This window comes from Ovis canadensis, chromosome 17, assembly GCF_042477335.2.
Source record: "Ovis canadensis isolate MfBH-ARS-UI-01 breed Bighorn chromosome 17, ARS-UI_OviCan_v2, whole genome shotgun sequence".
NCBI lineage: Eukaryota > Metazoa > Chordata > Mammalia > Artiodactyla > Bovidae > Ovis > Ovis canadensis.
Genome location: NC_091261.1, coordinates 47,739,839 through 47,752,551, shown reverse-complemented (window position 1 = coordinate 47,752,551; position 12,713 = coordinate 47,739,839).

Sequence of the window (12,713 nt, the reverse complement as noted above, 5' to 3'; positions counted from 1 at the left end):
CAATGCCAAAGAATGTTCAAACTACCACACAACTGCACTAATCTCACACAAAAGTAAAATTACACTTGAAATTCTCCAAGTGAGGTTTCAAAAGTATGTGAACCAAGAACTTCCAAATATTCAGGCTGGATCTAGAAAATGCAGAGGAATCCAACATAGTTTTGGAAGTTTAACCACAGCAATCAGAGAAGATAAAGGAATGAAATTCAGATTGGAAAAGAAGAAGTAAAACTCACCTTTGCAGATAACATGATCCTCTACATAGAAAACCCTAAAGACACCACCAGAAAATTACTAGAGCTAATCAATGAATATAAACAATTTTATTCACCATTGCAGCAAAAAGAATAAAACTTAGGAATAAATCTAGCTAAAGAAACAAAAGATCTATATACAGAAAACTCTAAAACACTGATAAAAGAAATCAAACATGGCACAAATAGATGGAGAAATATACCATGTTCATGGATCGAAAGGACCAGTACAGTGAAAGTGAATATATTACCCAAAGCAACCTATAGATTCAATGCAACCCCTATCAAGCTATCAAGAGTATTTTTCACAGAACTAGAACAAATAATTTCACAATTTGTACAGAAATACAAAAAATCTCAAATAGCCAAAGCAATCGTGAGAAAGAAGAATGGAACTGGAGGAATCAACCTACCTGATTTCAGGCTCTACTACAAAGTTACAGTCATCAAGAGAGTATGGTACTGGCACAAAGACAGAAATAAAGATCAATGGAACAAAATAGAAAGCCCAGAGATAAATTCACACACCTATGGACACCTTATCTTTAACAAAGGAGGCAAGAATATACAATGGAGAAAAGACAAGTGGTGCTGGGAAAATTTGTCAAGCACTTGTAAAAGAATGAAACTAGAACACTTTCTAACAACATGCACAAAAATAGACTCAAAATTGGGTTAAAGATCTAAATGTAAGACCAGAAATTATAAAAGTCCTAGAGGAAAGCATAGGCAAAACACTCTCTGACATAAATCACAGAAGGATCCTCTAAGACCCACCTCCCAGAGTAATGGAAATAAAAGCAAAAATAAACAAATGGGACCTAAGTAAACTTAAAAACGTTTGCACAACAAAGGAAACTATAAGCAAGGTGAAAAGACAGCCTTTAGAATGGGAGAAAATAGCAAAACGAAGCAACTGACAAATAATTAATCTCAAAAATATACAAGGAGCCCATGCAGCTCAATACCAGAAAAATACACGACCCGATCAAAAAATGGGCCACAGAACTAAACAGACATTTTTGCACAGAAGACACACAGATGGCTAACAAACACATGAAAATATGCTCAACATCATTCATTATCAGAGAAATGCAAATCAAACCCACAATAAAGTATCATCTCACGCTGGTCACAATGGCTGCTATCAAAAAGTCTACAAACAATAAATGCTGGAGAAGGTGTGGAGAAAAGGGAACCCTCTTACCCTGTTGGTGGGAATACAAACTAGTACAGCCACTATGGAGAACAATGTGAAGATTCCTTAAAAAACTGGAAATAGAACTGCCATATGACCCAGCAATCCCACTGCTGGGCATACACACCAAGGAAACCAGAATTGAAAGAGACACATGTACCCCAATGTTCATTGTAGCACTGTTTACAATAGCTAGGACATGGAAGCAACCTAGATGTCCATTGGAAGATAATGGATACAAAAGTTATGGTACATATACACAATGGAATATCACTCAGCTATTTAAGAGAAAGCATTTGAATCAGTTCTAATGAGGTGGATGAAACTGGAGCCTATTATACAGAGTGAATTAAGTCAGTACACTATATTAACACTTATATATGGGACTTAGAAAGATGGTAACAATGACCTTATATATGAGACAGCAAAAGAGACACAGATATAAAGAGCAGACTTTTGGATTCTGTGGGAGAAGGTGAGGGTGAGATGATTTGAAACGATAGCATTGAAACATGTTTATTACCATATGGAAATAGACTGCCAGTCCAGGTCTAATCCATGAGACAAGGTACTCAGGGCTGATGCACTGGGATGACCCTGAGGGATGGGATGGGGAAGGAGGTGGGAGGGGAGTTCAGGATGTGGGACACGTGTACATCCATGGCTGATTCATGTTGATGTATGGCAAAAAACACTACAATATTATGAAGTAATTAGCCTGCAATTAAAATAAATAAATTAATTTTAAGAAAAGAAAAGGCAGAGGAACCAGAGATCAAATTTTCAACATCTGTTGAATCATAGAAAAAGCAAGAGAGTTCCAGAAAAACATCTACTTCTGTTTTATTTACTATGCCAAAGCCTTTGACTGTGTGGGTCACAACAAACTGGAAAAATTCATCAAGAGATGGGAATACCAGACCACCTTACCTGTCTCCTGAGAAATCTGTAGGCAGGTTAAGAAGCAACAGTTAGAATCAGACACAGAACAATGGACTGGTTCCAAATTGGGAAAGGAATACATCAAGGCTGTATATTGTCATCTTGCTTATTTAACTTATATGCAGAAGCCCATTATGTTAAATGCCAGGCTGGGTGAAGCACAAGCTGGAATAAAGATTGCTGGGAGAAATATCAATAACCTCAGATATCCAGATGACACCACCCTTATGACAGAAAGCAAAGAACTAAAGAGCCTCTTGATAAAAGTGAAAGAGGAGAGTGAAAAAGTTGGCTTAAAATTCAACATTCAAAAAGTTAAGATCATGGCACTGGGTCTCATCACTTCATGGCGAATTGGTGGAGAAACAATGGAAACAGTGAGAGACTTTATTTCTTGGACTTCAAAATCTCTGCAGATTATGACTACAGCTATGAAAATAAAAGACACTTGCTCCTTGGAAGAAAAGCTATGACCAACCTAGACAGCATATTAAAAAGCAGAGACATTACTTTGCCATCAAAAGTCCATCTAGTCAAAGCTATGGTTTCTCCAGTAGTCAAACATGGATGTAAGAGTTAGACCATAAAGAAAGCTGAGTGCCAAAGAATTTATCCTTTTGAACTGTGCTGTTGGACTTCAAAAAGATCAAATCAGTCAATCGTAAAAGAAATAAGTGCTGAATATTCATTGGAATGACGGATGATGAAGCTGAAACTCCAATAGTTTGGCCATCTTATGCAAAGAACTGACTCATTGGAAAAGACCCTGATGCTGGGAAAGATTGAATGCAGGAGAAGGGGATGACAGAGGATGAGATGGTTGAATGGCATCACCAACTCGATGGACACAAGTTTGAGCAAGCTCTAGGAATTGGTGATGGACAGGAAAGCCTATAGCAAACAGTCGAATACCACTGGGTGACTGCAATGAATTGAACTGAAAATACCAAAAGACTAAATAAAATAAGTGGAGACAAGTAATCTACCATATAAAGAGCTTAAGGTAATGATCATAATTATATTCAAACAACTCAGAAGAATGGATGAGCAATGAGCAGTTAGAAGTTTTTTTTGTTTGTTTGTTTTAAGGCTTGTTAGAAAGCCTTATTATTATAGAAAACAGAGTAGTGGAAATCTCTGAAACTGAACAGAAAAACAGAAAAAGAACTTTTAAAACTGAGAACATTTTAAGTGGCCTCTGGTACAGCATCAAGTGCACTAACATTCACATTATAGAGGTTCCATATAGAGAAGAGAAACAGAAAGGGGAAAAGAGCATATCTGAAGACATAATAGCTGAAATTTTCTAAAACCTGGGAGGGGAAATAGACTTCCAGGCCCAGGAACCACCGGGAGTACCAAATAGGACAAAAACCAAAGAGGGCCTCACCAAGACACACTGTATTTAAAATGGAAGAAGTAAAGATAGCCATGAAATTAAAAGATACTTGCTTCTTGGAAGAAAAGCCATGACAAATATGGACAACATATTAAAAAGCTGAGACATCACTTTGCCAACAAAGGTTCATATAGTCAGAGCTATGATTGTTCCACTAGTCATGTTCAGATGTGAGTGTTGGACCATAAAGAAGATTGAGACTGAAGAACTGATGCTTGTGAAGACTCTTAAGAGTCCCTTAGACTTCAAGGAGATCAACCCAGTCAATCCTAAAGGAAATCAACTCTGAATATTCATTACAGGAACGATGCTGAAGCTGAAGCTCCAATAATTTGGCCGCCTGATGGAAATGGGTAACTCTTTGGAAGACTTTGATGCTGGGAAAGATTGGGGGCAGGAGAAGAAGAGGATGACAGAGGATGAGATGGTTGGATGGCATCATTGACTCAATGGACTTGAGCTTGAGCAAACTCCAGAAGATAGTGAAGGACAGGAAAGACTGGTGTGCTGTAGTCCATGGGGTCACAAAGAGTTTGACATGACTGAGCAACTGAACAGCAACAACAAAAGATAAGAGTATTAAAAGCATCAAGAAAAAAGCAACAAATTTCAACTCCCCAATTTTTGCTGTGAGCTTACTTTCAGCGGAAACTCTGCAGCCCAGAAGGGAGTGGAATAATATATTTAAAGTAATGAGAAGGAAAAAAAAAAAAAAAAAACTACCAGAAAGAATACTCTGCCCAGAAGGTCTTATTTATATTTGGAAAGATCAAAAAGTCTTAGACAAGTGAAAGTTAAGAGTTCAGCACCATGAATCCAGCTTTATTAGAAACATTACAGAGAACTCTTTAAGCAGAAAAGGCCACAACTAGATATATGGAAATTACAAAATAAAAAACATACTAGTAAAAGCAATATACTATAAAGGTAGTAAATCAACCATGTATAAAGCTACTGGGAAGGTTAAAAATCAAAAATTAATAAAATTAAGTACATCCACAATAGATAGTGAAGAGACGCTCATAAATATGTAAAATGTGATGTCAAAACAGTAAATATATGGGAGGTAAAAATGCAGGGTTGCTAAAATGCATTCAGATGTATAGGATCAGCTACTTAAAATAATTAGAGAGATAGGAGATTGCTATAAATAAATGTCATGTTAATAAAAAGTCAAAATTCTATAATAGATACACACATAAAATAGAAAGGAACCAAAATACAACACTAAAGACAGATAGACATCAATCTCTCTCCTTTATCTTTTATTTTCCTTATTCCCTCTTCTCTCCTTCTCTCCACATATCTAACATTTCCCTGTAATTTAAAACATTTTTGCTTCACAAAATTTAATAATATTCTCATTGAGAAAACAGCAGTCTCTCAAGACAGAAAGTTATTGCACTTATTACTTAAGAACAGCAACCAACACCCTCAAAAGGAAAACAAATAAACAGCCCAGTGGGAAGAGGAAGTTCCAGGGATGCTACATTTCTTAAATGATACTTATGTTCTTGTTTACTAATTCCTAAATTTGCCTCAGTCCATGGCTGCTGAATCTTCACTTCTAGCAACTTTACCATGAAAAACTTCTGCTCCTGTAAATATTAAAACTAAGGAAACTTCAAAAGTTAGATTTATTTAAAAAACAGAAGAAATGGTCCTGTTTTATTCTGTTGCATTTTCTTGTGCGTGTGTGTTTTTTTTAAACAAAACTCAATTTATCAATTCGAGAGAGGGTAGAACATAAAAGTAAAGAATGTTGCCATAAAAGTTGGAAATATATCCTCTATAACAGCTTCTGGGGCCGATCTGCATAGCAAGTTCTTGGTTGTTTATTCAGCGTGAAAGCTAATAAATCTATCTGCGAGAACTCCTAAAAGGCAATCATTTTCAGAAAGAGCGAATTCTGGCAAAACCTATTGTTTCAGCAAATCCAAATGACAAGAGCTTTAATATGACAACATTTGCAGTTCCGGGGGCACAGTACATTTTGGAATCATAAAAGTAGTAACACATTCTGTGTGGCAAAACATACTGTGTTTAAATCTGTCCTATTGAATCGTGCTGCTAATGGTAATACACACTGTATTAAGGAAAGGAAGGATGACAAATTACAAACCTACATAGATCTAGTCATTTTGCAAGACTATCTTTATTTTCTTTTCATCCATCTGTTTTGCTTTCACACATTCTCCACATGCAGTTAGAACATCTCTCTCTCAAGAGTTTTCTCAGACTGTGTTTTTACTTTTCTTGAGAAAGTGTGTTTTAGATTTTCCAATAAAAAAATTCTACTTAATTGAAAATGTCAAAAGAATATAATTCTTTTTAAATTCATGAATTTTTAAAAAAACATTTTTTAACTTTGCTACATGTAAAGTTATGATGCCTAGAAAGGTGAAATGCATTTCTTATTTCATTTACTTCTCCAATTTCTTCTTTCTTACTGAGGTCCAGAGCACAGAACATTGTAGAAAATGAAAAGTGTGGTAGTCTTTACTGTAACTCTTACAATCCGAGAATAGAAGCATGACACAGTTCAGTTCAATTCAGTTGCTCCATCGTGTCCGACTCTTTGCGACCCCATGAATCGCAGCACGCCAGGCCTCCCTGTCCATCACCAACTCCAGGAGTTCACTCAGACTCACGTCCATCGAGTCAGTGATGCCATCCAGCCATCTCATCCTCTGTCGTCCCCTTCTCCTCACAGGTAGAGTCAAAATAGGGAAACTGTGGCAAAGTGAAGGTAAGCGATGTTAGAAGTAAGGCAGTAAGAGGGAAAACAATACACTGTGAACTTGGAAGTATAGACAAATAACTGTCTTTATTTAAGAACTGCCAATCTCTCAGGCTGCATGCTGCAAGTTTGCCCCTCTTATAGTCAGTTTAGGTTTTTGTTTTTTAATGGATTTATAAAGATACTTCTTGTTTGGAGTCTGGTTACTGCCTCAATCCATACTTCAGAGAATTGCAGGAAAACACAAAAGTTTCTAAAGGCATTTCTTCACACACGTCTGACTTACTTTTCCTTTCTTTCACATGTCACATCTAATCTAAACCTATCAATCAGTCTTTTAAAGTTCTCTATAAGTGAACTCAATATTTCTTTTTTTTTTTTTTTGAAGGTCGCACAAAGTGAAGTTTCTATCTGTAGCAAATAAGGAGGCCACCAGGAATCATTTCCCAAAGCCTGGCTCCTCAGCAAGAAAAGATTAGTTCTTCTATTAGGGTAAGGGTTGAATGCTCAAGCAGGAAGATTCTGTCAGTACCTATAAAGACAGACATGATCCTACACATGGAACTTGAGAACATGCTTCTTCATACAGCTCATGTTATGTCAACGATGCTTAAGCTTCACCTAGGGAAGAAATTTTAGCATTGAAATGAAGCAAAGGTGCCTTTGGAACACTTTGGTCTGTCTGAGCAAACTCCAGTCTTATGGTCCAGCTCAAGGCTCAAACCAGTTGTTAGATAGGAAGTTAAGCATGAGCAGCGAGGAGTGGCCTAGACAAAAAAGATCATAACTGATCTCTAAACCAACTGAAACACAGAACTCTGTTAAATAAGCTGCCCAAGAGCACATAGATGACAGAGTTGGGATTTGAAGCGACTTCACTTTCACTTTTCCTTTCATGCATTGGAGAAGGAAATGGCAACCCACTCCAGTGTTCTTGCCTGGAGAATCCCAGGGACGGGGGAGCCTGGTGGGCTGCCGTCTATGGGGTCGCACAGAGTCAGACACGACTGAAGCAACTTAGCAGCAGCAGCAGCAAACCCCACCACAGACATGCCCGAATATGCTACAAAATAACCACAGATATCTTTCCAACTCGTGCATGGACTCTAAGCACACAGTGGATACAAACTAAACAGACTTATCCAACTCTGGTACATGTGCCCTTGATGCACAGCAGTGTCCTCAAGTTACTTCGGGTAACTGGGAGCCCATTAAGGATTCAGATATATTCTATACCTACATACATTTGATTTTAACAGACTGAATTATTGGAAAGACGCGCAATAGAGCATGTTGTTATAAAAGTTGCTACTATCAATCAAAACTGTCAGTCCATGCCTACCTAGATGAATATATAAAAGCTCAATCTTGAAAACCCCATACCTCATCATCCTGGGACCAGTTACTCTCATGGCTCGGCTCACCTTTCCCTTGAGATTTCATTTCTGTTCTTTCTTCAATAAAGTTGGTTTTGCCATGGGGGACACCTCAGATTCTTCTTTATGTCTTTACCAAGAACTGAGGCCCAGGAGGAAGGGTCCTCTTTGACCCTCCTTCTCTGGTTTCGGGGCTCTTGATGATGCAGTCTCTTGGAGCTGTCCGTACCCTGAAAAGAAACAACTCAGTAAACAGCACTGGGGATTTTCTGTACCAGAGCCACCTAGGGACACAATGGCCTCCCTGGATCTTATTCTTTGCTTGAGGCTGACTTCTAGAATGTGAATCTGCTTTCACTGAAGCACTTTTTTAGGAGAATTGGGATTTCTCATGACTAACAGATTTTCACTAGGTATCGTCAAGTAAAGGAATCTGTACTCATTTCAAAGCGTGAAAGATAATGTATCCAACTGATGAGAAAATTCAGTGGATCTCTGCAGCTCTCTGAATCCTAACTTCACTTTTCCCAGTTGAAGATATTGCTATTCAGGAGTTGGTCATTATTGAAAGGGTCCACCTGAACCCATTACAAGTCCCCTTGGCCCTGGCCTTTGAAGTAAAAGGCTTTTCCTTTAGGTTAGCAGGTCTCCTCTGAAGCTGCTTCAGAGCTAATGACTATGAATGTGAGGATGTATAAGCAAAAATTAGCTGTTGGGCTGGGGAACAGGTAACAATTTAGACTGTAAGTCCACCATAAAGCAGAGTCTTCTAACTCCCAGTTTCCTGAAGGATACAGATAAAGGTCTGGCACACATTCCTAAATTGTTTTTATAGTAAAAGGACCCCCACCAGATGAAATTAATGGCCACAAGAATATAGACTCTAGACTGGTCTAAACAAGAAGACTGGTGATGCAGGAAGCTTTACCTTGCCGCTAACCAATCTGGGAATTGTGCATGATCTGATCACATACCCTGCAGCCCCCTCCCTTACACTGTCTTTAAAACCTCTTCTCTGAGAGCCATCAGGGAGTTCAGGTCTTTTGAGCATGATCTATCTCCTTCACACATGCAATAAATACTGTACTTTTCTTCACAGGAACTTGGTGTCAGTAGACTGGCTTTACTTTACACAGGCAGATGTACCAAAGTTTGTTTCAGTAACACACCATTCCCAGCAGATAATCAGGCCAGTTTCCTGTGATCCACTTTCTTGATTTGAGGTGCTCAGCTTTCTCTGCTCCCTCTATTCAAATCCTGTCATCAGGGTCCAGATCAATGTCTTCCACTGTCCTGAGACTGTGCTTTCTTAGAGATCTCAATTACTAAGTTATACAAAGGTTTGCTTCCTAGACTGTCAGCTCCTGTTTCTGTTGCTCCTTCAAATGGAAAATGTGCTGCTTTAGGATATCTATGATATATTACTTGCTCACATCTTTCAAAATGCCCTGAATAGAATATGCCTTTGCTATTCTCAAAGCCAATTCTGTGTGATTAAATGATAAAAAAGCACACTGTTTCTTAGACAGGTTTTTTCATTAATAAATATATTAGATAGAAGTGATGGGTTAATAAAAGCAAGCATAATTTAATCTACTTTAAAACTTCCATTTTTATCCTTAAAAAAGTGTTTGGAATATAGCATCTTACTCTAAGAGATGTCCACTGTAATGTTTTTCCTAATTTTTCTCCACTCAATTCCATTCTAATTTTTTTTTTTTAGTAGTACTAATAGCTAACATTTATTCAGCATCATTCTAATTAATATGAAGTGTGGCAAGGAGTTCCTTGCTAATAATTTTCAGTTAAAGTAATACAAAAGAGAAAACTATGTTTTCTCTTGAATACAAGCAGATACATATACACACATATTGATTCACTAAACTGTTTTAATGATTAACAAGCTCTTAGTGGGTTATAATTAGAAGAGCATTTCATCAAATTTAGCAATCTTTTATCTTCATAAATTGCTCATATGCAAACAAATGATAGTATTTATTTTATATAAACATAAAATTTTCAAGATAATATTAATTTAGTTTTGGCTTAAATTCAGTAATATTATTTGGCAAAAACACAATACATATTAATGAAAGATTTCCTGAAGTAATTTTGCTACTGTAGCTAATGTTGTTTCAGAAATTAATACTACTTCACAATATGAAAATAATAGTCACAATTTTCTTAAGTATGTCTAGAGCAGAAAATGTTGGAAAATGGGGTTAAGTTTCAAACCCTGACCTCTCTGCCTGCGGCTCTTCCATTTTTCCACCCTGTGATTTACCTTTCTGTTTTTATGTGCTCAAAGTGATGCAGTCATAAAACAGAATATCTTATGGATGCTGAGGAAGTTCCTGCATATAATTAAATTAATCATAAGCATTTGTTAGGTTGCAAAAAAAATCATAACCATTTTTTTCTTAGTGAATATTTGTTAATGAACAGCATTATCTTTCTCTAGCTCATAGGAATTATTTTTATCCCAAATATATTTCCACAGCAATTCTCACATTTCACTGAAAATGCAGTTCAAACTCATTAGCTGTGTTTTATCCAACTCCTCTGTTGCTATCCTCACAGTATTTTCCAATGGATTCAACTCAAATTTTCTGCAGTTTTAGAAATGTGACCTGATCTATCTCATCAGTTTTGTCACTCTTCTCATTTCACTGTGCCTGGGATTCTTCCCATTTTCCTCCTAATTGCTAATTTCAAAGCTTTGTTCAAGAGTTGCTGTCTTTTTGAAGATGTCACAATGTACTCCTTTGCTCAGTTCCATCTCTATCTCCTTCTCTTCGTATCCTGAGGTACCTGAGTTCTCTTTGACAGTGTCCCTTGTGGGCTGCAATGTGGGTCATCTGAAAAGGATTGTCTTAGTCATCTCTGTGAATTAGAGACCAGAGGCAGTGGTGCAGCAATATGGGGTCTCAGAAAAAACACCTTTGCTGCTATTGCTGAATATGTCATGTTAAATTTTTGAAGAAGGGCAAAAAAGTAGCATGAATTTCAACTTTCAGAAATAAGGAGTTTAGAAGCCATCCTTTCAAGTTATTATAATGGAGATGTGTGGACATTTGTACACCGCAGTTTCCCAGAACTGATAGTCTCAAAGAAGGTTCTGTAGGGAATGACAGAGGGGACACCAAGGAGCTCTGTCAGGCACTTAGCATCTATCCTGTACCAGGGCTTTGTTTATAGCTCTAAAAATACATGTAATTCTGCACGTATATGTAGGTAAATTCAATGCATACATAAAAGTTTTAGGATTTTTATGGCTAATTTGATAGCTATAAAATTAATAATTAATAATATAAAAGTAAGTGAAAGTGTTAGTTGCTCAGTCATGTCCAACTCTTTGAGACCCCTATGGACTGTAGCCCCACAGGATCCGCTGTCATTGGAATTCTCCAGGCAAGACTACTAGAATAGGTAGCCATTCCCTTCTCCAGATCTTCTTGACCGAAGAATCAAATCCAGGTCTCCTGCACTGCAGGCAGATTCTTTTACCACTCAAGCCACCTGGGAACATAAAGTATATGTTAATATTATTATAAAGCTTAAAGGTTGAGGAGTTAGGATGGGGGGAAAAATTCTCCAATCAAGAATAGAAACTTTATAATAGAAAAGAAAAATTCAATTATATGAAAGATACTTCCATAACCTTATTGGTGGCTAGACGAAAATAACTGAAACAAGAATTATCAATATTTTCTCTTTATTAGTTTGCTTCTCCACGCATCCAACAGCTTAAGAACTTTGAAGATGTTTCTATCTATACACCCAGATTCAATGTCATAACTCAACTAAATTATTAAACCAAAGATCCTTTCTATAGCCCGTAACCAATGACTCTTACTTGGATAGCAGAGACGTCTCAAACCTCCATGTGTTTATTGCAATCAGCCATCATTTTTCAAACATTCTTTCATGTTTTGATGGCCAACTTTACCCTCTAGGTTTTGCTTCTTCTTTAAGGAAATTAACATCCTTTATATGCAAAATATTAGAAACATTAAATTTATTTTACATTTATATGAAATATTATTGAAATCTTATGGCATCTGGATAGCATCATTGACTCAACAGACATGAGCTTGAGCAAGCTTTGGGAGATAGTGAAGGACAGGGAGACCTGGAGTGCTATAGTCCATGGGGTCACAAACAGTTGGACATGACTTAGCAACTGAATAAAAAATTGAAATCTTGATTAAAATACATTTTCCATGGTTAAGTTATTTTTATGGGTGAAACCACCAGAATCCTCTTTCTGATTCTCATATTCTAGTGATGATTTCATTAGCTACTTTACCATGAAAATGGAAGCATTAAGAAGAAGACTTCTAGATTCTCACCTTCTTCCCATATCTAGTTCCTTCCAGTGCATTCTAAATTCTATCTCTTATCTTCTCAAGTATATCTCTCAAATACTTTTATTCTGTCTTTTCTAATCACATTTTAAAAATATTAGTATCAGATATTTCTAATCTGCTACCAACTGATGCTTTTGACCTGTGGTGTTGGAGAAGACTCTTGAGAGTCCCTTGGACTATAAAGGACTTCAAACCAGTCAATCCTAAAGGAAATAAATCCTGAATACTCTTTGGAAGAACTGATGCTGAAGCTGAAACTCCAATACTTTGGCCATCTGACATAAAGAACTGACTCATTAGAAAAGACCTTGATGCTGGGAAAGATTCAAGGCAGAGGAGAAGGGGACGACAGAGGAGGAGATGGTTGGATAGCATCACCAACTCAATAAACAAGAGTTTGAGTGAGCTCTGGAAGATGGTGAATGACAGGGAAG